Source organism: Monodelphis domestica, chromosome 1, assembly GCF_027887165.1.
Source record: "Monodelphis domestica isolate mMonDom1 chromosome 1, mMonDom1.pri, whole genome shotgun sequence".
NCBI lineage: Eukaryota > Metazoa > Chordata > Mammalia > Didelphimorphia > Didelphidae > Monodelphis > Monodelphis domestica.
Genome location: NC_077227.1, coordinates 575888288 through 575914739, shown reverse-complemented (window position 1 = coordinate 575914739; position 26452 = coordinate 575888288). Strand labels below are relative to the sequence as shown.

At 34.3% G+C, this 26452-nt stretch overlaps 1 long non-coding RNA gene across 1 annotated transcript in view; it reads right to left on the bottom strand.

Annotated features, from left to right (window-relative positions):
* The window catches only part of LOC130456533 (uncharacterized), a 36340-nt gene extending 10110 nt beyond the window's left edge, over positions 1-26230 (bottom strand). Inside the window, exon 1 of the long non-coding RNA XR_008915545.1 lies at positions 26155-26230. This is a non-coding gene — a long non-coding RNA (uncharacterized LOC130456533). The remainder of the gene's footprint in view (positions 1-26154) is intronic.
* Between the last annotated feature and the right edge of the window lie 222 nt (positions 26231-26452).

Below are 26452 nucleotides of genomic sequence, written 5' to 3'. Positions count from 1 at the left end.
GAGATAAAGAGATGACAACAGTGGTAGAGGAATTACCTTTTATTTTTCTTTTATATTGTGGAGAGGTTCAACTGACCGTATTAAATGACCAATTAATCAATTAATTAAAGATGAAGAAATTCTGCCTCTTTAATATTCTAGTCATTGCAGTCAATGACTTTCTTATGAATGAGCTCAGTCCCCAACCCCAGGAAATCAAATGATATCTTTTTAAAAGATGAATATCCCCCTCCTTTACTCATCACTTTTACTATTCTGTAACTAAATATAAAATGACTGAATATTTTCTAGTAAGAAATGACATCATGAAGCAAAAAGAGGATGTTTTGGCACATCATACTCGGTGTTTTGCCAAATTCTCAATATAATAACAAAAGACTGCTCTTCGTCACTTAGTTGGAATCAGAGTTTGATCCCATATGACTCTGGAGTCCTCTATTCTTTCAGCTAGATAAGAGCCTTTCAGCCTTTTAGGAAATTAAGTAGAGAATTCCTTTTTTATTGTTTTCCCCTTATTAATCATTGGTAATAATTTCCCCAGAATACCCAATAATTGCTTCCTTTTCACAAACTTAAAAAAAAATGATCTTGACTAGATGAATTCTGACAGTTGTGATAAAGAGGGATTTTAGATCACTTTCTCTCTTCTCCACAGAATCTCCTTCCTCCCTCAGAGAGCACATACCCTCTCCCTAATTCCATATGGGGGGTGTATGGGGTGCTCAGGGAGGGGTGGTATCTGGTACGGAGGGCTTGTCATGCCCTCCTAGGGCAGCTCTCCAGCCTCTGATCCCCACCTGACACCCAGCTCTCACTTATGGCTCCCAGTAGCTGCTAGCATGCAGCAGCGACCATACCCCAGGCAATGGCTTCGACAGGCTGGCCAAACCTTGTGAGGGTAGCCATCGGGTCATCGACCCCTGGTGAACCAGGGCTTTGCTCACCCAGCATATAAAGACTGCTTCGGCGGAACAGACGGAAGAAACCAATAAGAAGGTTCAACGGCTGAGAGGGCAACGCAGCAAAGCTCTGTGGAGTGCTTAGGGCGTGTTGGAGCACAAAAGACAACACGGCCATCCAATGCAGCTGAGGAAGTCTCCAGGTGTAACAACTTTTCGTGCCACTGGACCCAGGCTTCCAACGCCGAGAGAGTGGGACCATCTCTGTGCATTGACTTTTCCCCTTAAATCTCCTTCACGCACAAGTGTCTTTGTGCACACTCATCTATACACCATAGATGAAAATGCACAAAGACAATCGTCATTCTTGGTTATCGAGAGACTACTACTACTACTACTACTACTACTACTACTATTAATTTCTCAAATGTGTGGAAAATGAAGTTAAATTCAGAAAAATTCATCAATTCACAATCAAGGGATATGAACAGGCCGTTTTTAGACAAAGAAATCAAAGCCATATATAGTATATTTTTAAGATTCTCTACATTACTCTTTATTAGAGAAATACAAATTAAAACAAATCTGAGATAACACTTTACCCCTATCAGATTGTCTAATATTACAGAAAAGGAAAATGATACATATTGGGGAAGATGTGGAAAATTGTGACACTAATGCCCTTTTGGTAGAGTTGCAATCTGATCCAATTGTTCTAGAGAGAAATTTGGAACTATGCTTAAAGGGGTTTAATACAATGCCTATCCTTTGACCCATCAAAACTATTATTATAGAGATCATCCAAGGGGAAGGAAGTATTTATACACAAATATTTATTGCAGCTCTTGTGGTGGCTGCAAAAAATTGGAAATTGCAGAGTTGTACATCAATTAGGGAATGGCTGAACAAGTTGAAGTATTGCTAAATAAAATGCCATTGTTCTGTGAGAAATTACAAGCAGAATGATTTCAGAAAAATCAGGAAAGATTTACATGAATTGATGCAAAGTGAAGCAGATGATGCAAAGAGGAACTAGAAGAACATAGTATACAGTAATAGCAATATTTCTTGATGAACAATTATGAATGACCTAATTATTCTCAACAATGCAGGGATCCAAGACAATCCCAGAGGGTCATGATGAAAATTCTATCAGCCCACTAAGAATGAACAGATGGTGTCTGAATACAGACTGAAACATTATATTTTATTATCTCTTTTTTTTCTTTTGTGATCTTTTCCACAAAATAACTAATATGGAAAAAATGTTTTACATGACTACACATGTAAAATCTATATCAGATCACTTATTGTCTCAGGGAGAGGAGAAGGTTATGGAGGGAAGTAGGTTCACAAGAAGGGAGGGAATTTTGTATTAAAAACTTTTTTTAATTATTAATTTTTTACATGAAATGGGGTAAAATAAAATATTATTTTTAGAAAACTTTTAGATCAGTTTGCAATTTCACCAACAGTGCATTAATGTCCCCACTTTTCCAATCCCCCAATATTTTTTATTTTGCCCTTTGGACATTTTAGCTGATCCTATAGGTATCAAATGATACTTCAGAATTGTTTTTGTTTGTATTTCCCTAATCAGTAGTGATTTACAGCATTTTTCATATACCTATATATGACTTTGATTTCTTCATCTGGAAACTGTTCATATATTTTTACTATTTATCAATGGGGGAAAGCTCTTATTACCATTAATTTCACAAAACTCTCTATATTTTTGGTATGAGATCTCTATCTAAGTCTATAAAACTTCCCCCCAATTTTCTGCTTTCCATCTAATCTTGGCAATATTTTCTTTATTTATACAAAATTTCAATTTACTGTAATCAAAATTACATATTTTATATCTTAAAATGCTCTCTATATTTTGCTTATTCATGAATTCCCTTCCTATTTGTAAATATAATAGATATTTTCCTTGTTCTTTTAATTTGTTTATAATATTTCCTTTTATGTGTAAAGTATTCTATGTTAATAATTGAAGTCTATTTTCTTTTTTTTGGAGGTAGGTAAATTTGAAGATGTTTGATTAAGTTTATATCTTATTAATATATATGATCCATGACTTAATTCACTTCTTAAAGATTCTGTTACATTCTTAAAATTTCTGTTTATATCTAGCTTGCTAGCCAAAATATTCTTTAGTAAATAACTAAGAATTAAGTAAAAAATGCCCTGCTTGGACTAGACCTTCATCAGCAATGACATCCTCTCATAATTTGATCAGCTCTCAACTTCCCTCCTGCAGCTTACACCCATGAAAAAAAAAAACAATAAAAAAGGTCCATGCAAGCAATCCCTGCTCTTCTGATAAGTTCATATAAATGATTCTATTGCTAAACAAGATCATACTTATGGAGAATTGAACTAGAGCTTTTATACTTGTTTGTGAAAAAAAAAATTGCATGATTATTAATGATCTTGCAAGTCTTTCTCTTAAGAAACACTCCAGGGGGCAGCTGGGTAGCTCAGTGGATTGAGAGCTAGCCCTAGAGACGGGAGGTCCTAGGTTCAAATCTGGCCTCAGACACTTCCCAGCTGTGTGACCCTGGGCAAGTCACTTGACCCCCATTGCCTAGCCCTTACCACTCTTCTGCCTTGGAGCCAACACACAGTATTGATTCCAAGACGGAGGTAAGGGTTTAAAAAAAAAAAGAAAGAAAAAGAACACTCCACTATTTCTCAATACTTATTTGCCTCATAGATCAAGAAGAAAGAAGATGAGTTGCTTATAACAATACTGTCCATTGTTGCTCTTTTTAGTGACTGCTTTGATAAGTAGTCATCAGTAGAGTAATAGCTCCTTTTGGCTGACTGACTTTTCTTCACTTGGCTTTGTCTGCATGTTCCTGTTTCTCTGCTCCAATGACTTTTGACTGCTTTTTTTCCTAGGTATATTTTCACATATTAGAGTTTGATTTCAGACAAGGGCACAGAATCAACAACCAAGTTTAGAGACAGACTTACAAGGAAGTACAAAGAGTTATTTAGATAACAGCAGCAAAAAGAAACAGGATTGCTAAACCAGATTACATACTTGTTTTCCTGTGTGTAGATTGGTTTTTATTTTGTTCCTGTGTCATTTGAGTTTTCTACCTGCAAAATACAGGCAGCTAAGGAAATATCATCATTTTGTCATAAAAATGGGGTGTTACCCACTACATGAAAAGGAAGGAAGAAAGGAAGAGGAAAGAAAGAGAGGAAGGATTTATTAAATGTTTACTATGTTCTAGACACTGCGTTAAATACTCTTCAGATATTATCTCATTTAATCCTCATAACAACTTTGGGAGATAGATGCTGTTATTATCCCTGTTTTACCAGGGAGGAAAGAGGCAGGCAGAAGATAATTGCCTTGCCCAGGCAATGGGACTAGTCACACAGCTAGTGAGGCTGTTTGAGGCTGGATTTTGACTCAGTTCTTTCTGTCTCAAGGTCCAGTGCTCTGTCCTTTGTGGTAGCTCATTGCTTCTAGGTCTATCCAAGGAATGTCCAGTGACAAGTAGGTACAATAGGCTTCCATAAAAAAAATATAGCTCACCATAACAGTATTCTTAAAGTTAACCAATAGTTACAGAAAAAAAAAAGACCTAAGACTGTGTAACTGATTTCATATGTGAGGAGGACATGGAGAAATTTTCAGTAACTTTCAGATAAACTTGTTTGTGTTTCTATCAATAACTCTCAGAGGTATAATAATTATTTTTATAAAACTGACTCCCAAATCTACTTATCCAAGAATTCTTAAACATTTTCCATCATGAAAACCTTTTTTCTAACGTCTGGTAAGATTTGTGGGCTCCTTCTCAGACTAATATTTTTGGTCTTTACTAATAATTAAAGGAAATAAATTTCAGTTATAGGAAGCAAAAAAAAATAAAGGGTTTCATTCTTTACCATCCATGCTAACAGACCCCTTGAATGCCCAGAGATTCCCTGACTAAGAACTCCTACCCTAATCTCTCCTCTGAACACCAATTCTGAATTGCTAGTTTCTTAGACATTTCTTCTACTACTAATATAATTTCAACTTATACCAAGAAGAATTATCATTTCCTCTAAATCCATTCTTCCTCTAAATTTCTCAATATTTTTATTGATTTTAAGTGGTACAACCATTCTTCCAGTCACTGATGTTTTACAGTCTCATGGTTATCATTGATTGTCTCATCTCCTTCATGTCTCATATTGAATCACTTGCCAGATGTTACTGACTCTATTTGTACAATGACTTTTCCCAAACTATTCTCTTCAGTCACATGACTCTAATCCTCTTCTCACCTATGTAAACTATCATAACTACCTCCAAATTGGCCATTCGTTATTTAGTCTCTCTCTTTTCTAATTAATCTCCAACTATGTTGACAAATTAACATAAAACTGGCCATGTCAACCTCTTGTTTAAAAATCTTCCCTATAGTCATTAGGATAAGATATAAATTACTCATCCAGGGATTTTTAGCCTTCTCTCATATGGTTTCTACTTTAAATTGGATTGGATCCAAATTAGCTCATTAGTTGTTCTCTAAACTTGACATTCCATTTCTCATCTGTCTACATTTACACAAGGTACTTCAATTTGTTTGTAATAGACTCTCTTATAACCTTAATCTCTTAGAATTCAGAGTTTTTCTTAGGTGTACTCCTATGCAATCTGTTCAGTTTTTAGTTCACTTTCCCTCCTCTAGTTCTACTTCAAAGAGTAAGAGCTTTTTTCCCTACTATCCAATGAAAGTTCCTTAAAGGTAGAAACCATTTCATCTTCTCTATCTTTAGCAGCTAATGCAATTCCTTGTAAACAGTATGTGCTTAATAAGTTTCTGCTGAATTTAATGAAATAAATTATCAAATAAGACATAGATTGGTCAAGAACTATAAATATTTTTAAAAAAGGTATACAATATGATGACAATATCTTCTCTGGAAGATCCATGGTAAACTATGGATTAGAAGTATACCAAATGTGAACTTCCAAATGTTTTGACATCACCAATGACAGAAACAATGCATATATCAATGAGGTCATGGGCATATTGATGTATATTAAATCCTAGGTAGAAAATGGATTCTTTAAAAGCACAGGAACTGACTTAAAGAAGAAAGTTTGAAAGAATAATGTAAAATTGTAAGGTGTCTAAGAAAAGGACTTATCTGTTTGTATCATGGTCTAAAGCAAAAGAATAATGGATTATTTGGCAGAAAATAAGTAGCCTAACAACAGTCTCTAAAAACATATTTGCCTAGTGTTCTGGTGATCTGATCAAGAAGGGTTCAAAATAAAAAGTGAGCAAAGGAACAAGGTATCAATACACATCTGGCAAGTATGATATCATTGAGTATAGTAAGTAGAACACAGGAAGAAAACAAAGATGAGATCAGTAATAATGTGTATGTTGACTGCAAAGCAGAACTCTTATATACATATATGTATATATATATATATATGTAATATGTATATACCTATGTAATATGTATATATGTAATGGATGTAAAGGATGTACAGAAAACATACAGGCAGAAGTTGTAAGGAAGAATATGCAAAAGAAAAGAGACTCAGGATTCCAGGGTGAGAACAGAGGCTGAATGAAACTCAAAAACTGCCACTTCATCTTACTTCTTCAGCTGTGAACCAGACAAGAGGATCTTGGAGTCTGGAGATCTCTCTCTGTACACCAGCTGCCTCCTAATGATCCCTGGAAGTCTTTTGTTCATCTCCAACATTGTAGATTGGACTTTGAAGGAGCCATATACTGATGATCCTCTTTAAGGATTTTCTCCACCTCTCTATCCCCAATTTGACCTGAACTCCAGAAATTTAATCAAATTAGCTCAAGAATAGGGACAACCAGCAGCTGACCAGAAGAGGGGTCAAGGCTAAGGGCCTGGATCCCCTGAGATTTGAGGGGTCAATCTGCCAGTCTCTAGGAACTCTTGCTACCCACTTTCCTTACCCAACTTTCAATTTCCCTTTCCTGTGTGGTTCTCTATTAAAGTGTTACTATTTAGATTAAGTCCACCTACTTTCTGATGCCAAAAAAGAGGACTGAAGATTTGGGGGGAACCATACCTCTTACCAAAGAGGAGGACTAGCTCAAGACTAGGGCTGAAGACTAAACCCAGATCTTAAAGGGAAAAGTAGTAGTTGGGGTACTGGGAAGATACAGAGGCAGGAAAATCTAACCTACCTCTCAACAATAATTAAGATCAAGAAGGGAGGCAATGGGTCATTTCCCTAAAGCCCTCTCCTCTAGTCCTGAACCTCCATCTCCCAATCCAATTCTCTGAGGAGACATATTCTGTCCCTTAGGAAGACAAACTCAGATTGTCTTCACCTCGGGGAAGAGAGGGGAAGATCGACCTTTTCTCCCCTCTCATTCCCTCAACCCTTTCTCTCCTTCTCCCCACTTCACCCACGTAGGTGGGTGTAACCTCCTTTATTGGCCTATATTACAATTGTATACAGAGAGAGATTTCATTCCCTACAAAATAATTAAATGGATAGAATATTTGCTTATTCCAGTGATGCATTATTGTTCAAAACATTTCTGAATTGAAATCTTGCTCTGTAATTGTCTTTAGAGTCATATAAGAATATCAGTTTTATTTTTAAATCCTTATTACATCAAATATTTTTCCTTGATTGATCAATCACCTTGCTCACAATTTTTGGCTACATTAAATGTGGTTATTAAATTCTGTTTTGAAAAGTCAAAATGATATATCAAGAATTGGTTAGCATTTCACCTAATTTGGACTAGTCTTTAGCCTACCATGGCACTTCTCAGCTTTCTTTCAAATAAGACCAGGAGTTCCATTATTACCTCTATAACTTAATACAATACTAGTAATGCTAACTTTAGCAACAAGATAAAAAAAATAAGGAAAAAAACAGGCAAAGAGGAAACAATTATCACTTTTGGGAGATGATTTATGATTGCATAGAGAACCTTATAATGTCAACTAAAATTATGCAGTTAATTTCAACAAAATAGCAGTATGTAAAACAAATTAACACAAATCCCAACCTTTCAGTATTTTGCCAATAAAATCCATAAGGGAGAGCTAAAGAAATCACTCAATAAGTAAAGAATATATCAAATATTTAGAAGTCCACATGACTGTCTTTTTGGAAACACAGAGAGATTTAAATAAGTAGAGATGTGTGAATAGTACATGGTTGGGCTAGGCCAATATAATAAAAATGACACTTCCTAAATCAATTTACTTATTCAGTGACACAACAATCTAAAAACCAAAGCACTTGATCAGAAAGCCAGGGGAAAAAATCAAAACAAAATTCAAATGAGGGAACAGGAGCTCTTAATTCTCAAGAAAAGTAATGAAAAAAGTTAAAGGAAAGACGGTGGTATTTCAAACTATACGTTAATTCAGAAATCATAGAAACTACTTGAAACTGGCTAAAAATAGGTATATCAATCAATAGAACTAATTATTCAAACAACATACCAAAGCAAGTAAATATGTTTGATAAACTCAAAAACTACTATGTTTGGAGTAAAGATTCTCTATTCAACAAAAAAATTACTTAGAAAACTAGAGATTAGAGTAGAAAAATCATGTTTAAACAAATATCTCATATCAATACTACCAAAAAAAAAGCTTCATATGGATACATATAACCTAAGTATAAAAATTGACACCAGAAATGGATTATAAGTGGGAAAACTGGAAAAGAGTATGTCAAAAATTAGATATAGATCTATATCTCATACTCTATACCAAGATAAGGTCAAAATGAACATATGATTTAGACAAAAAGAATGATATTGTAAGTATATTAGGGAAACATGGAATAGTATACCTGTCATATATATGAAGGGAACAATGTATGACCAAACAAGATATAAAGACTATTATAAGATATAAATGAATAATTTTGATTTTATTAAATTTAAAAGTTTTTGTATAAATAAACCAATGCAATCAAGTGGGAAAAAATCTGGGGAAAATTTTATGAGAAATTCATCTGCTAAAGATCTCATTTCTTAAATACATAAAGAATTAAGTCAAATTTATAAAAATACAAATCATTCCCCAATTGATAAATGGTCAAAAGATATGAATAAGCGGTTTTTTTTATCAAAGCTATATGAAAAATATATTTCTCTTGACTAGAGAAATTCAAATTACAATAACTCTGAGGTACCACCTCACACATATCTGATTGGCTGATATGACAATAAATGAAAATAATAAATATTGTATAGGATGTGGCAAAATTGGGACACTAATGCATTGCTGGTGGAGTTGTGAACTGACTCAAGTATTCTGGACAGCAATTTGGAATTATGCCCAAAGGGTATAAAGCAATGCAAACCCTTTGATCCAGTAATACGACTTCTAGGTGTACATTCCAAAGAGATGAAAAAAATTGGGAAAAGACCTGTTTGTACAATAATATTTATAGCTGCGCTTTTTGTGGTGGCAAAGAATTGGAAACTAAAGGGATGTCCCTCAATTGGGGAATGACTGAACAAATTGTGGTATATTATGGTGATGGAATACTATTATGCTATAAGGAATGATGAACAGGATGATTTCATAAAGAGCTGTGTTTTTTTTTCTTTTTTCTCTTTTGTGGGGAAGAATTGGGAGAGAAGTCCCTATATTTAACTTTAGACCATCATAAGTCATGTCCCTTTACCCTTAAAAACTCAAAAGGCAAAAGACACAGAGTCAGCCTCAGTGTTGAAGCATAGAACCTCTTGTGATCTCTTCATGGAAAATATCTACACTCTGATTTTTAACTTTCTAGCTTTTAGCTCTATGAAATAATACACATTTGAGGAGTAAGTATACGAGATTCAAAGTTCAGGTTACCTGTTAATAGGGAGTTGGAAACAGATGGGGAGGTGCTTTAGCATAGTAATTACATTTAATGTGTTCTAAATTATGTAATGCTCAACAGTTTCTCATATGTTTATAATAGTTTTTATTCTCATTATCAAAAACATAATGTATGGAATATATTTGTATCTCAGAATTTTGCAAAGCACCAGACACATTATTTTTATTGGTACTGAGTGACCAAATAATATGTGTAACAAGGGAAATTAAAAATGTAAACATGCCCAATCTTTCCATATGTACTACATGTGAAATTTTTGATCTGTTATAGACTTCTCTAAACTTATATCCCAGAAAAATAAAAAACTTTCTCTTCTCTTCATTCCCTTTCATTTCCCATATTATCTGTTCCATTCATTTCTCTACCATTACCTTGCTTTTCCTTTCTTCTCTCTCTCTCTCTCTCTCTCTCTCTCAATCTCTCTCTCTCTCTCTCTCTCTCTCTCTCTCTCTCAATCTCTCTCTCTCTCTCTCTCTCTCTCTCTCTCTTCATTTTTAAAGTTTTTACAAAGAGATATTTATTGAGAATTTTCCAAGGACAAAAATACAATATCCCCAAATTACAAGTTCATTATTCTGTATAATATATGGATTACAGTATCAAATTATGGGAACTGTATTTTTGAATGAATATTAACATTTTGGAGAAGTCCTAAAAATGGAAACTAGTATGAAAGGGTCTTGAATTGAAATTCTAGTATGCCATAACCTGGGATAAGTTAAAAAATTAGGGACATTTAGCTTAGAGGAAAAAAATATTAAATGGAACCTTCTTGAGATTAAGGACTGTTTTAATTGTAAATTTGTATGCCCAGTCATATTTGCTAGCACTCTCTAGGAAGAGCTAAAGAGTTATTTGTTTTTACTTTATTCTATGATGATTCCATAAGACAGAAAAGCAAGGAAAATCTTACCCATGATCTGATTCTGACCCAAAGAAAGGATAATATCATAAAGTAAAAATAATGGCAACCTTGTAAACAATTGAACACTGCCTTAGAATTTATTAAAGAGGGAGCAGTTAGGTAGCTTCCAGTGGATAGAAAACCAAGCCTAGAGATGGAAGGTGCTGGATTCAAATTTGACTTCAGACACTCCATAGCTGTATGACCTGGGGCAAATCACTTAACTACAATTATCTGCCCATTACCACTTTTCTAACTAGGAAGCAATATTTATTAGCAGTTCTAAGACAGAAAGTAAGCGATTTTTTTAAATGAACTTATGACAAAGGAGAAGAAAGTGTGATTTGATGTAGCAATTAAGTAAAAGCTTAAAATTATGTTTCTCTTATGAGTTTATTCATGCCTATTTGATGTTTAAAAAGCATTCTAGATAAAGAATACGGTGGGTGGAGTCCTTGTGAAGAAATTAATGGATATTTTTGTTAAGAGTTGTATATGGGGGAAAATAAAAATTTTGTGATCTATACCAATGAAAGGAGAATCACATAGATTAGTAGTTTACAGAAAAATCCTTCAGAGCATTGATTAATTCCACCATGCATCTCCCTACTACCCTTGAGAAAACAAAAGAAAACACCTGTTCCTGACTACTAAGTATAGCCCTGTCATTCATATTTGTCTGACAAACTTTGGTTGATTGGGCATGACAATGAAAAGTGAGAGACTTGTTATAACACACACACAAATATACCCTAATAAAAGTATCATGGTGAGTAACATACATAGAACATAAGGTGTCAGTTAAAAAGACCATTTAAAAATATAGTACAATACAAATGCACTCAAAATATTAACTTCCTGTACTCTATAAGATTCAATGTTTATTTACCTTCTATTGAATAATATTCACTTAAAGAAAACCCAAATGTAAGTCCACAGTAAAACAAAATATTTCCTCTGTTTCAACTAAAAGTAGCATAAAGCAAGCAATTATTTAGATGTTGTGATGTATATGATCACAAATACCTTGTCAGAAAATTCCTATAGAAAAAAAAAATTGCAACCTCTCAGTGCCTTCTCATCTTTTGAGATTCCTTCATTGTTGTTGGGTTTTATTCTGTAAATATTCCATAAAAGAACTGCCTAACACTATGAATATTTTGTACTAGTTCTTTTAATATCTCAAGGACATATCAAAGAAACATTTGAGATGCCTTCTGGTGCTTCTTATTCTCACCAGTCCAACTCTTATTCTAATCATATGTGTCCTTGATAGTGTATTTAATGCAACATTTCCAAAATATTTTAATAATGGAAATACATAATGGCTTGCTTTCAGCCACTCATCAAAGATCTGTCCCTAGCACTCTGGGTTACTTGTAGTTTTGACTCTTCTAAATAATGCTGTTTCCTAATTTGTAGTCATATAATATCACCAGAAAACATGAGCTAAAAATTCATTTTACAGCAAGAAGTAACAAGATAATTGAAATTACTACACAATTTTAAAATGAAATAAACCCAATTTCCCCTTTTTATCTAATTCTGAATCTAGTTCATTTTTTATCTGTTGTAAATGTCCAAGATTTCTACTTGTGTATTTAAAACAAGGGGTGTCCATTTAGCCATATGCTATTATTTGGTCAACATTTGCTTTTCATCAGCTTTATTTTTCTTGTGTGAAGGGTTAAAGCAATTCACACAAAATTATTTTTTCAAAAACACATATACATAAAGATAAACAAATAGCACTAACCCCACCTTTGGATTCTTACTATTAATCAGAGAATCAGAAACTGCCTTTATATTATGTAAATTCACTGTTCTATTCAAGAATCATGCCATTCCTTTTGAGTACCTCAGACACTATCTACATACAAGTACTAAGTTTTGCTAATGTCCTCTTCAAATGACAATCTGTATTCTGCTTACATTACTCACTATGCCCTTTTCCTCTATTTTAGAACTGTATGAAGATAACAAGCTTTGGTTCCAGACAATAGACTCCAAAATTAGTACTGGAGGTCAAGCAAAGAATCTACTCTTTAAAGTATCATTTCAGTGATATGTATGTTCAAAAGTGATACCGAGAAACAGATTTCCATTCAATTTAAGCTTTAGAAAAATACAGAGTTATTAAGATTATAATGAAACATGCAAGTCTATTGTCTTAGATTTACATATATACCAATAAGACTGGTGTTTTTGCTTTATTTTTGGTCTATGGTTGCTTTATATTGTCTATAACCACTATAAGCCCTTGAAAATTAGCAGAACAAAATTATACCTCTACCAATAAGAATTTCTATATTTAGGATATTTTGTACAAAAACATATAATGCTTTAGTTTGAGGGAAAACAAGACTATAGCAAAAAGGATGGTTAAAATCTCTGAGTTTTTCACTAAGTTTGAAATTGGAATTAAATAATAACTACTCATTATGACCATGACCACATAGCTGTTGATACAATTTATATTAACAAGATTTATATTAACAAGATTAACAATATTTTTCTATGATGACATGATTCATGTTTTTTTCTCACCCCTCCTATCTTACCCTAGCTGATGTGCAATTCCATTGAGTTTTACTTGTGTCATTGAAGGAAACCTTCTTCCATATTATTGATATTTGCATTAGGGTGATCATTTAGAGTCTATAGTGGGGATGGGGAAGGTTAGGGGAAATTCTCAAACATAATTAGTGTATGAACTTTACTTTTAAAAAAGAACATAACATAATTTAAAGAAGTAGATATTCTAAAGAAGCTCAGAAGTTTATAGTCACTTTTGAACAAAACCTCCTCATTGATGTTTTACATGGGTAAAACATGTAGGTATTCTTGATCCTACCTGTTTCCCAGGTGAAGGAGTACTCAGATACCCTTTTGCTTCAAAATTAGTGTGTTCCTTTTTAAATTATCCAGATATAACCATTAAACTTTAAAATTCCTGCATCTGATGTGTCACCCTGTGAGTAAAAATCTCTTACAAATTAGTTAAAATAAGGAACTGATCACAGAGGGAACCAATAGGTAGCAAATGGAGCAATATGTTTTTTATTCAGGCAGCTAGGGGATGGGCCATATCTCTTGCTAACTGCTTGAAAATGATTAAGGGTAGCATATAAAAATTAACATAAGAAATTCCCCTGATAGTTGCAAACTCTAAAGCATTATTTCTTCTGTTTTGTTAAAGGCAAGAACTACAGTAAAGTTCATAAGAAGATTTGGGCAAGTCAGTGGACATTGAAGAATTCCTGTACGAATGATAAAAAAGAGTTTATGTTGCTTTGTTCTTCATTGTGTGAGTTTATGCATCTTCCTGAGTTTCCTTCCTGGGATTCAGGTCGTAGGAGAATTGCCTTGCATGCATAGTTTAGTGAGAACAGTGTTTATCTAAAAGGGAATCCAATGATGCTTGCTTGTCCTTGGTTATTGAGAAGAAATTTGGGTAAAGACATGGATAATTTATATCACACAATTCACTTTTAATTAAATTCTGGACATCTTTCTTAAAATGTCAGGTCTCTACCCTACTAAAAATCTTTTACAAGATAGATATTTTAAATCCAAATATATTGCTTGAATATCAGATATGGTTTCACATTTTTTATTTCCATTCTCAATTCAATTCCTTAATAGTTCCTATCAAGTTGAAATTTTTCATTAATGATTATAATTCAATTGATGAAGTATGAACAGACTAACCAATAGAAAAACATTAATCTATTTTCTAATCTTTGTTTTGCTATTTACTAGCTATGTGACTTGAACAAATCACATAATTTCTGTAAGTCCCATATATAAAATGAGGAAGGGGATTGAACTAGAAGTATAGTCTCTCAGCTATTAATTTATAAACTGTTATCATTATCTTCTAATCCTTTGTTACTTGTCAATATTGCCCCATAGATCTTCCAAAGTGAGTTCCTCCAGATTCTCAGGATCTTCCTTTAGAGAGCTTGACTTTCGTGGATTTTATGTAGTGACTGATCAATCTATCCATTATCCCTCACTCTTGTTAATGCCAACCATATAATAAAAAAGGTGAAAATAATCACTGGATCAAATAATATCAAAAATGTTAAAAATTATCCAATTTATAGTTTGATGTTTATGTTTACAAAGTCTCCTTACAAAGTGAAGTACATAACCCTAGAAGGAGTTGACCTAACAACCATCTACATTAGAAAATCAAAGTAGATGAAAATTTCACTTGCACAGACTAGAACATATTGAAGAAAGGTATCAAACAGAATTGGAAATCCAATGAAAATAAACAATAAACTTGACCTAGAATTAAGTAGATGAGTAAGATATATTTATAGAGTTTTATCTCTCTCCTTTCCTATTTAGTTAAAAGTCCTGAGTAGATCGAAAAACAGCGGCAAAGACATCTTTATAGCCCTTGATTAGATGAACTCCACTAAAACAAGAGACTATATAGAAGACTACATCATGGTCCAGATACCCATTATTGGATATTTATATTGCCCCCTACATATCTTGAAATTTTTCTTTCATTGTCATCAGAATTAAGCAGGTTTAACTTGTTCTTGACTACAATGCTTCCCCTGCATCCATCTTCATAAACATCTTTCAAAAATGAGATAATCAATAAATTTTCCACACAGTCATGAAATTCACGCTGAAGAACCCTCTCCCCTTCTTAGGAGGTCTACTTCTCCATCAACATATTAGGTCAATGAATCCTAATTATCCTTTATTTGAAATGTGAAGTCTGCTCTCCATAAAACTAAATTGAATATAAAAAACTGTTTAGATCTTTCTTCTCTGTTCCAGATTTTTAGGCTATGTGGTCACTTATACCCAAGATTCCTATCAATTCTACTTCAATGTCTTGTCCCTCCTTGTTGGTTAGAATAAGGTCCTGAATTGCAGTTTCCCTTGTCATTCCTTCCACCTTTTGATGGATGAAGTTATCATTAAGGAAAGTCACAAATTTATCAGCTGTTCTGTTTGTCAGCAGATGCCCAGTTAGTTACAAGTTCTTCATCAATCACTACAATATCATAGAGACCTTTCCCCCTGAACCTCTTATCTAATTCTTCTTTTGTGCAAGCGGTTTGTAGAAATCTCTAAGGTCACTTCTATTTCTTAATCCTATGGTATTTTATTGTCTGAAAGAGTATAAGAAAATTCTATAGAAGCAGTGAGTGTAAAGGATAAAAAAACAAGTAGGAATCAGATGGCCTTGGTATCTTGCTTTCTTTTTGGCTCTACCAATCTAAGTTGTAGTCAAATCTCTTCACCTACGAATCTACCTATTTATGTATGTATACATATATATGTATATATAAAACTCCATATATCATCATGTAAACCATATGCATAATAAATATTAACTATATGCATACAAATTATTATTAGTTGCATTATTACCTATGTTCTAATACTAGGTTGTCAGTTTCTTGGTAGTAAGAACTAGATTTCTATTTCCTTTAAGCCCTTTATTATATACACAGCATCATGCTTATTTGATGCATTCACTAAATATTCATTCAATAGCATTTGATTGAATTATTAACAGATATTTATGAACAATCAGGTGCTCATTCTTTCTTTTTCCCTGCCCATGATTCTCTCACTTTTTTTCTGATCAAGAAATTCTGAACTAATTACCAAACTTCAGCCAACGCACAGCCTCCATTACATAGTTTTATTGCTTTTATTATGAGTCTCTTCAGTTCAATTTCGCTAGGCATTTAAAAGATTGGCATCAACACTAAATTGTAAACCAAGGACACTTTGCATTGACCTCATCTTACACATTCAGTCTACTTGTAACCTGATTGTCTCAACTGTTCAGATGATGCAAAATATAGCCAATTGTTGGAAATAATAGAGGGAAACAATAGCTAAAGAAGAGACTTGACAAGAATAGAATACTCTTTCACTGATCTTTCAATAAACACATGCAGCCAAAATCTGGGGACAAAACCAAAGGGATGCCAGGATCTCTCATTCTACTCCTGACTGCTTTTCAATTTGATTTATGGACCTTCTCCAAGTTCTGTTGGAAACAAAACAATATATAGGAATGGCAAACTAGATATATTCCTGTTCCTTGGAATCTCTCTCCAGGACAGTAAACAGAAAAAAAATCAATATTGGGATATTTGTATATGACAATTCAGTTTCTAAAATGAAGTGTGCTATACACAATCTCAACAGTGTTATAATTTCTCCCTCTTCACATTTTGTGTCTACATGTTATGTAGACTCATTCTCAAAACAAAGTCACTCATACATACAAATAATTTAGGCTGTTTGAGAAAGAAGAGACATAGAGTTCATTTCTTCTCTCCTTCCACTCATTTTAAAAAGGAGAAAATTGAGTCCTTGATAAAATGTCTTTTTCAAGGATATATGTACATGTTATAACAAATGTAGAATTAGGATCCAGTTCATTTAATTGCAAGGTCATTGTTCTCTCCATTACATGATGACAAAATTTTTATAATTGTGACCTCAATTCTTCCCACTCCTTCTGATTTCATTATTGTTATGCTATGATGAGTACCTGCATACCTGTAAACTTCTTTCTTTGTCAGCTTCTCTTGCTTGTACTTACACACATACAAATGTACAAACACATCCCAAAATTCAAGTTATATATTCCTAATTTTATTCATACATTATTAAGTTTTTAGGCCTTAGGTTAACTTGAATATAACAAAATCAAAGACAATATGCTTTGAAGTAAAGAAAATAGCTTAAAGAAAATAAATCATCAAGGGATACGTAGATAGTCAAAGATGATATACTAATCTTCTGGGGTGGAGCCAAGATGGAGGAGTAACTAGGGCACTCATAGGGAGTGAAAGGACCAACATAGAGAGAGGGAAACCACCTTCAATAAAAGAAAAAAGCAAAAAGTTGGCAGAGACCATCTGGGGAACTGAGGGGAGAGGGGACCAGAGCTAGCAAGAGGCATAAGCAGGGATTCAAGAGCAAGCCACCCACACCGCCATACCCCACACCTCCCACATCTGCTCTCACATATGCCTAACTTAAGTTCAAGCTAAATCAGACCCTGAGATACTGCCAGGCAATTAGTGGTCCAAGCCAACTAATACCCCTTGAAATTGCAAACCTATGGAGAAGCCAAGAGTCCCAGCCCAGTGCAATCTGGGCTGAAAGGGCTGATCCCTGTGGGCCCGGGGTGAAGCCAGGAATTCCAGTCTATGCTGGGGTGGGACTATAACCCAGCTTGGGGTGAGGACATAGTTCTCAGGGGAAGCCTCCCTGGGATCTTTTAGTCCAAAACTAAGGGTAGAACTCCAAGACAGGGCAATCAAGGGTGTGCCTGATTGAATCAAGAATACCTTAAGACCAAAAAATGTGAGTCTAAGCCTGGGGCTAGAATCTGATCTGTACCTGACCTGATCAAATTCAGAATGAGATCAAAAGCTTACACCCAAGGGAGCAGCTGGGTATCTCAGTGGACTGAGAGCCTGACCTAGAGGTGGGAGATCCTAGGTTTAAACTTGGCCTCAGACACTTCCCAGCTTTGTGACCTTGGGCAAGCCACTTAACCCCCATTTCCTAGCCCTTACCACTCTTCTGCCTTGGAACCAATAACCAATACACAGTATTTATTCCAAGATAGAAGGTGAGGGTTTAAAAAAAAAAAATAAAGGATACACCCAAGGCAGAGGAAAGTCTTTAAGCTATCAGCATCTCAAGAATCAATTGAATCATCAGGGCTAGGGGGTTCTCAAAGTTCTCAGCCCTCAAATCATCTGGTAAACTAGTAACAATCTAGAAAATAAGCCAAAAATAACATCAAGGAAGGACTAAAGTTTAAGAGGGTACCCCTAACTCCCCAGAAAACAGAGCCTACCTATAATTAGATAGGGAAAATGAGCAAACAATCAAAAAAAAAAAACACCTAAGACTAAAGACTTTTTATGGAGACAAAGAGAAAGGTGGAGACACAGATAGGAACAGCAAAAGTAAAGGAAACAAAAGTCCAAAAGAAAAATATGGATTGGACCCAGATTCTGGAAGAGCTCAAAAAAGACTTCAAAAGCCAATTATTAGAGGTAGAAGAAAAGTGGGGAAGAGAAAATATGATATACCATTTTGGGCATACTTCTGTTACTGGGTACTTCCCAGAGCATATTATCACATTAATATAAGCATTATTTTTAGTGGTGAAGACTATAAAGCTCTTGTGCCATCTCATTCTGGTTCATACTTTTCCATGTTCTTCCATAAATCCTGAAAAGAATATCTAAGGACTGAAATACTTCTCCCTGGTCTTTTAACAACTTAGAAATACCAGCATAGCACTCCAGATGTCCAACTATTATTCTTATTTATCATCACATGCTGGTCCCCAGAATTTTCAATTACATATGTTTTGGTTTAATATCTCTTTCAGATCCCTTTTGTGTATTGCCATTCCCTCCTAGAATAAAGCTCTTTTAGAGCAGGGACAGTTTTTATTTGTTTCTGTTTGTAGTGAAACAACAATCTTTCCTAGATGGATGAGAGATGATAAAACCCACCTAGGAACCTCCCCAGAGCCAGTGAAGCACAAACCTTAAAAATATTAAAAACAAATTTATTAATGGTGGGGAAATAATAAATACAGTCCAAAATCTATCCAGCTATAGCTCCTTCCCCCAATTTATGCCCCTCCTCATGGGGTTTGCTCTTCTGGTCTTCTCAAATCCTTCTTATATCTCCCTGCTCTTATCTGAGATCCCAAAAGCTATATGACTTCAAACTAACCTACTTAATATAGATTAACAAGAAGAAGAAGAGGAAAGAACTCACAGGTGTATCTGAGCCCTTACCTAAAGCCTGGGTTTGGCTTCACTAGATAACCCAAAGTCCCAGGTGACAAATCCTTTGGGATTACCTTGGCCAAGTACATTTCTGGCAGATGGATCACAGGCAAATAGATGGTCTCTGTATCTCAGGAAAAACAGTCCACTATAGGGCAGATTCTCAAGCCAGGGAATCACTAATCTCTAAGAGATTAGGACTGCCAAAGGAAAATTTGCCAGAGCAAAACCTCCGTCCTACTTAGTCAAAAGCAAGCAAGATAGAGTGACCATTAATGCCAGTACAAACTCCCACAATCCTTTTTTCCTTCTCAGAATCCTCTCCCAGGGCTTGTATCCAAATTCTCCTCTTTTCCTCTTAAAGCTAATCTGTGAAATTTACTCTATCCCTTACCTACATTCCTACAGTAGCTATACATCTTAAGAATGCAGGGCTCACAGTAAGTGCTTATTAAATGGTTATTTCTTTCCTCCAATCTCTTAGTACTTTTCTCATGTAAATCATTACAAAGAAAATGCTTTCAAATTTACACTTTTAAAAGAAGTTATAATTTTTATATTATTTTGCCATTTTTCAACAAAAATGCTTACTATGCATTACTATGCATTACTCTCAGTCTGTTACAATACTATCCTTTGGAGAATACATTCCATAATTTGTAGTCATATAGTATCACTAGGAAAATATTAGGGTGAAAATGATACATTTTTTATTTCATAGATCCATTTGGGATTCTTGAAAGTGTTGATCATCTTCCCAAATTAATTCAGTGTACTCTTTTCTATTGTATGTCACTTGATTCAACTGACAATCTTTTCTCTCTCTTCACAACACCACCACCACCCCTTAAAAAGAAAGGAAAATTTTCATGTAACAAACTTGCACTATCAAGAAAAAAAATCCCATAATGCTTATATCCAAATGTATTTGCTTTTTTTTCTGTCTTATACCCATCACCTCTCTGTCAGGAGATGGGCAACATGGTTAATCTGAAGTCATTGTTATTTAACATTGCATTGATTAGAGTTCTTAAGTCTTTCAAAGCTGTTTATCTTTATGGTGCTGTAATCATATTAATTTTTCTGTTTCTATATGCATTCTACATCAGTTTCCTTGAGTCCTCTTTCTTTCCCAATTTAATTCTGGGTCCAACTTATTCTCCACCTCCAATAGCTATCCTAGTCATAGATATCCTTTATAAAGTATAGTTTTCCATTATGGATAAGAGATGAATGGTTCTTATTTAACAGTTCATAATCCTCTTGGAGTTTTGTAACAGTGGATCAAAAAGTTTACACTAAAAATTCCTTAATAGAGTCATAAGCAGGGAAAACTAGGTAGCACAACGGATAGTTCAAAGCCTAGTGTTCAGAGGACCTGAGTTCAAATATGGCCCAGACACTTCTTAGCTGTGTGACCCTAGAGAAGTCACTTAACCCCAATTACCTTTTTTAAATAAAGGGCCTTAATAAGCCCTTGCTCCATAGTGTTTTTTTAGAAATAAAAATTAATCTGGAGCCTTATTACCAAATTTAAAAGCTTTTAGTAGTAAAGAGGGTGAAAGTTTTAAAAAGGATTTTCAGTCTTTATAACTTTCTAACTCTTGGTAAAAATCCAATCCTCTGTTGCAACTGTCAGAGATCACCAGATAAGATAATGAGGGAAAGATAGAGAGACAAAGACAGAGAGACAGAGAAAGAGACAGAGACAGACAGAAAGACAGGCAGACAGAAGAGCTAGCCCAGGGAGTCAGTTAGTTCCAGTGCCTTGCCCAGAGAAAGAGAGTGCTCTGCTTCTCACAATAGCTTTTCAAAAAGTCTGCACTCCTCCCAGCCATGCATCATAGGTAAATGGATTTCTAACATAATATGACCTTATGCCTGAGCAGGGATGCTGGCACGGATGCTAGGGGACACCAGATGGGACCCTGAGGGACACATGACTCTGTGACTCATATGTCCCACATGGGATCAAAGCTGGCATGGAGGTATTTTACTTCATACATATGAAGTTCCTTTTCTCTCAGGAAGAGAGTTAGCAAAATTATCCTACCATTTTACACTATATATTTGTGAGTGAGCATTTTCAATTTATAGTTGGTTTAAATTAAAATAAAGAAACAAGCTCAATAGGGAGCCAGACATGATTCTTTACCTATATTATTATTGATAATAATTAAAATTATTTTTTCAATATCATTATTGATAATAATAACAATGTTAAGCTTTTGTTAGTTTCTGTTAAAGTGGTGTATGTTTTAATGAAGGCAGAGGACATAAATTATTTTTAAAAGAGGTTTTAAATATATTTCTCTACAAAGCTTATGGATTGCCTTTTGAGACAACATTTTCACCATGAAGTCAACATCTCCCCTTTTGTCCTCTGATTCCTTTAGTTTTAAAAGAAACAGATATTTTAAAGGAGTGCTCGAATTGCCCCCTTCCCAATGACTTTTCATTTTCTTTCATACTTGGAAATTGAAACTTCCTTTTCCTAAGTGTTTATTGATGGTCTTAGCGATAATTGTCATATCTGCAGGTTTGGTTCCATGAAGCTTAGTGTTGTGGAGAAGAAGAGAAAATGGAAAAGGGAAATATATTTCCTCGATCCCATAGGGTAGTGAGGCTTCCAGGTGCTGTAAATGAATAAAGGGCTGGTTTAGGACTAGAGATAGAAGAGTAAGAACCAATTATCTTCTTTTTTCTTTATCTAGGAAGTCAAGTTAATAAGCATTACTTATGTGCCAGGAGCTGTGCTAAGCTAGAAATGAAAACTAAAGCAAAAATAAAGATAGTCCTTGTCCTCAACGAGCTTACATTCTACTCTGAGAAGATGACACATACAAATAAGCTGTATTAAGGATAGAAAGAAGGTAGTCACAAGTAGGGGAGGGGGAAATGATGGAGAAAGAAATCCAAGGAGTCGGAAGCAGAGCACAGAGAACCATGATGAAGTGAATATGGCTAGCCTGAGTTCTGGGAAGAACTAAAAAATCAAAGCCAATAGCTGTAAGGTCACAGTGATCTTCTTCTAGGGTGATAATTTTTTATTCATTCATTCCCCAGTTGATGAATATCCTTTAGCTTAGAGTTCTCTACTGCCACAAAAAGAACTGCTGTAAATATTTTTGAACATATGATTTTTTTTTTTTTATCACGGGTATATTGGGGGATGTTGTCTTCTTTTCTTTGGATTATCTAACCACATTTCTTTCTCTAAAGATGACTTAAAATTTTAATAAAGACATAGAAACCAGAACTATTGTCTCATCTATTCAAATGCAAATTCACCTTTCTTTACTAGATAGTTGTTTTGTTAGATGTAGCAGGCTAAACTTTTGATATTGGGAACAGTTTTCAGCCTGCTCAGAGCAATGTATCAAACACAAAAAGCAAGATAACAATGTACATATTAGTAAAATATTGGAGATGATTTTAGGAGGGGGCTTCCTGTTCTTTCCTCTTCACTTAGTCACTAATGCTATTGGCTTTACAAGTCCACATGGATTTATTGTTAATCAGCTTAGTTGACGTGACAGAATGTTTTTATAATGGGAATCACTACATTTTGCCACCTGCACTATCACACCCACCGAGATGCCATCATTTCTCTAATTATATGTATAACTCTTCAGTAAAAAAATAATTGAACATTTTTTTTTAAAAAAAGAGATCAGGATTCAGGTAAAATAATCCCCTGCCAACAGCAGACAATGGTTTTAGTCTTAGCTTTGATATTTACTCACCATGGGATTCAGGTATTGTGAGTTCTTAGAGGTCAGAGATTATATTATGCCTCCTTTTTTTATCCCCAACACCTTGAGCAGTGCCTAGCACATAGTAGGTGATCAATGCATGTTATCAAGTTGATAGGCCATTTCACCTCACAATTTCTATGTTTTTATCTGTTAAATGTGGATAATGACAATTGCACTGCCTTATTTACAGTATAATTTTGAAGAGAGTCGTTGTTAAACTTGGAGTTTTATACTAAGGTATCCCTCCTCAAAAGTGTCTCTGCTTTGTCCCAAATACTACTCTGCCAAAAAAAAAAATAGTTCACTGAAAGCAACTTGTTATATTTTTTTATATATTCTGATTGCCTAGAACAATGTCTTACATATATAGGGTAGGCAGTTATTTGTTAAATGTATTTCTTGTCATATGTTCTCCAAAGTAAATACCCACAGTTCCTTTAAGTCCTACTTTATCATGGCTTCAAATTGTCTCACCCTCCTAGTAACCTACTTATGAGCTTGCTTGAACTTATCCATGTCTTCCCAATATATGGTGCACAGAATTCCACATGTGGTTGGGCAAGAAAAGAACAGAATAAAAATAGCATATCTACTCATTCAACTACCTGGTCTTCCAGGAAAGCCACGGGTCCTCCTCAGAAAGATTAATAAGGAGTTTGGAACAGCTGGTTTCCTTGTCCCCCAAAGCAAAAGAAAACACAATTTCATGGGACAACTGTTATTTAACTTTTAAGGACTTGTGTAAAACATTAGCCAGGAAGTTTAACTGGTTATGGGCCAGATATATGGGCAGAGTTTCTTAAATTATAAAGAAAAGATTCTTAGTGAATTTTGCAATAAATTTGTTATTTTTAAATGTGTTGTGAAGATATTATCTTAAGTATAAAGAAGAATATAAGAAAAGGGGAAGCAAAAATAATTTTTTTTATCCTCAGGTAGGGAACATTAAATTTGTCAAATACTATAGGAAGAAGATACATAAAAGAAAACAAAATCAGTGGAGACTAGAAAAAGATGAGCAGAGGATGATTGGAGCTACTGAAACATAAGCACAACAGGACTGTTTCTAAGACAAAGATGAGAAGTCCCAGCTGGAGTTTGGGTTATGCATGTCTGGGCTTATGTTAACACATGCCAATCATTTTGTCACATAGTCAAACAAATACAGAAGGTGACACATTAGCATCTGATATTTGAGTGATGTTTAAGGAATGAAAAGGCAATGAGAGGTCGGCCTACAAGCATCATGAGGACAGGAGGAGAATGGAATGTGGCTTATTGAATCTAAAGTTCTGTATCCAGATGGAAAACAACACTTGATTTATGTACAAGCAATAGGCTTATTTTCTCTATCTTTAAGCAAAGATGTGAAAGCTAAATAATTAGTTAAAACTCAGATAGCTTCTACTGTGATGAACATAATTGAAGAAGGTAAGATTAGGTAGCAAAATCTTAGGAAATTCAATCATTCCACTATAGAATGGAAGAAATATTGTGTTTCTGTAGTGCACTATATTTGATAATAATTATAATGGAATAATCACATTAAATTAAAATATTTTAGTACACAATTGACCATTAAAGAATTAAAAAATATAACAATAAAATAAATCCTAGTTAGGGGTAGCATAATTATAAAGATAACCACAGGGATGGAGTTTTAAGATATTTCAAAGAAAAAAGCATGCCAAAAGAATTAAAAATAACATACATAGCTGGTAACATTACTTAACAAGTCATTTAAAATACATCAAACAAGTAAGAATAATTTGTAATCTCTATGAATTTTATTTGACAATTAATTATCCATGGATGTGTCAGTGATTAACATAAAATGAAAGATTAGAAATTATCCTCAAAACGGATGGAGGAGAAGCAGAATAGCCTACTTCTACTGGAACTGCTAATAAAAAAGGATTTTTTTTAAAGAATTGTACCAAGAAATCATCAAGAAATCCAAGGAAAACTATAGTTTTTCAGCCCACGTCACCACAAAGAGACAACCAAAAACTTATAAGAAATAAGATTTATCTGGTCAGAAAATACTGGAGTTGGTAATCAATAATATTCTTACTTTGCATCTCTGCCCCCACTTGCCTCAATGCTTCAGTTAAACACATAGCCAACTAACATGCTTGTGTTTTGCGACTCATTCAGGAATATATCAGTCCTAATGCAGAGATGCAGCCAATGTACCTCATTCTTGAACTTTCCTCATCTCAAGGTTTTTGATAGTTACAACAATATAAATAGTTTAATGAACTCCTAATTATTGAATATGGAGACCTTTGGAAGGACATTTTTTGCATGAAGATGGATTCCCTACCCAATGAACACATGGAAAAGTGATTCCACATAGAAAATGAGGTTCTCTGGATGCTCTTGTATGTGAAAATCATTGTGTGATTACATCAATTAAACAAATATTTATTAATTGCCTGCTATGTGCAAACCAAAGAAATAATTCTTTTCCATGAGATCCATAGACAATCAAGAGAATGGCTTTACAAAAACAAAGTAAATTAATAATCAATGTTACCAGGGCATCAAGGTAGCACAATGGAGAGAGCACTAGGGTGATGAAGACCTGGGTTCAAATTTGGCCTCAGATACTTCCTAGTGACCGTGGGCAAGTCACTTTATCCCAATCACCTAGCCCTTCTATTCTTCTGTCTTAGAATTGATACTGAGACAAAAGGCTTAATGGCTTTTAAAAAATAATAAATATTATCAAGATAATGTTATAAAGTTGGGCGGTCAACCCTTTGAGTTATTTCAATGAGGATATATGCCTTGGAAAAATATAATAAATTAACAATTATCTGATCCTAGAATTTAATAAAGTAGAAGTCTGGGTGTTTTACATTTATGAAATTGTACTCACCTGTGGTTGCAATCTCTTTCCTAACACAAACCACCATCTTTTCCATGCAGATCAACTCCTGGTGTTGTGATTTACCTGTGAATCATAGAAAACCATCATCTCTAGAGAATTGTAGAATCTCTGATTTTGAAGGGGTATAAAGGTCATCTCATCAAATATGTAGGTAGACAAGAATCCCCTCTGGGCAAAAGTTCAACAAACATTTATTAAGGGTCTCCCATGTGCCAGTTACTATGCAGAATCCTGAGAATAAAGAAAGAAAAAAATAATCTGCTCTTATGGAACTTATAGTCTAATG